We start from the raw sequence: 1,527 nt of genomic DNA, 5'->3' as shown, positions 1-1,527 counted from the left end.
AGGAGTAACGCGAAATAGGAAAGCCTGGCAGTGAAGAGAATCGTGGAGTGGTTCGTGTGGGAATAGAGCTTAAAGCCCACCTCGTTCCGTCCCCTGGCATGGGACACTTTCCACTGTCCCAGGCTGCTCCAAGCCCCAATGTCCAGCCTGGCCTTGGACACTGCCAGGGATCCAGGGGCAGCCCCAGCTGCTCTGGGCACCCTGTGCCAGGGTCTCCCCACCTTCACAGCCAAGAATTCTTTCCCGATATCCCATCTAAACCATCACAAGGAATCCTGGAATGGTTTTGGTTGGAAGGGCCTTTTCGTTCTCCCCCTGCCATGGGCAGGGACACCTTCCACTAGACCAGGTTGCTCCAAGCCCCGTCCAGCCTCGTGTCCTGAACTTGACTCGTGTTTCAGGTGGTCCGATGGATTTGACAGGATGCCTGGAAGTTCCTGGGCTTTCCAAAATCCGTTTGGGTAATTTTCTAGTGAATAGCATTGATAGCAATATTTTTGTTTTCATATATATTTAAATAATAGCTTGTATGAATTCTTAGTTTCTGTAAATTTCTAAGACATCCTACGTAGAAAACTTTGGAAAAAAGAAATCCAAGTATAAATAGATTAAAGGAACATGCTCTGCAAATTAGTAGGCCACGGTCCCACATGGATAGGGAGGGATGGATGTGGGCACATGGCGTCCCGTGCAGGCGGCTCCACCGCGCCCAAACTTGGGCGCTCGGCAGGTGGGTCACAACTCGGGTTAAAAGGAATCCTTGAAAAGCATCAATGTGTGGTGACAGCAGATTACGTGGGAGCAAGGGAATAACAGGTTAACTGCAATTTAAACAAGCTTTTCAGAGAGCACGATGCTAAGTGAAAGCGTCTTAATACTTCAGCATTTATGTTACAAAGTGATTCTGATTCTCCACTGTGTTTTATGTAATATATTACTTGTTTTGGAAAGCGAGTCTTACCAATGTTACTTGAAAACACCTCGTGAGAAGACAGATTTAGGAACTGTGTTACAAATACTCTTTGCTTATGGATCTGTTGCTCTTTAACGCTCGGGAGTGTTTCCTGTGTGAGGGATGCAATGATTTGTCCGGAGTCTCAATTCCTTTAACCAGTGTCCTCTGGAAACCTTAGCCAGGTGCGGGATTCCGGTGCTGTCCCCCGCGAGGTACACCTGGGGACATGGCAGTGTCTTTGGCACCGCAGGAGGGGTTTGGGCAGGGCTGGCAGCCCCTCTTCACCTTCTGCTTTTTGCATCTTGTTTTCAACAGCAGTGTGAAAAATAAGTATTTTCGTGGTTTGTTGTGGTAGTGAAACAGAGAAAGTCGGGGCTGCTGTTGTAGCAGTGTCGTAAACAAAGTCAGTTTCCAATTTGAAAATGTCTATTTTTGTGCGTGGCTGTTCTTGCAGTTCTGGCATCATAAAGGTGCTCGATGCCAGGGTTTGTTTCCTGTGTGAATGTATTTTAAGCTATTCCACTACTCCGTAAAGCTGCAAGTGATTTGCCTGCTGAATTAACAGTTCAAAG

The sequence above is a fragment of the Corvus brachyrhynchos genome, unplaced genomic scaffold (genome assembly GCF_000691975.1).
Source record: "Corvus brachyrhynchos isolate BGI_N302 unplaced genomic scaffold, ASM69197v1 scaffold280, whole genome shotgun sequence".
Classification (NCBI taxonomy): domain Eukaryota; kingdom Metazoa; phylum Chordata; class Aves; order Passeriformes; family Corvidae; genus Corvus; species Corvus brachyrhynchos.
Note: the sequence above shows the minus strand (reverse complement) of the source record.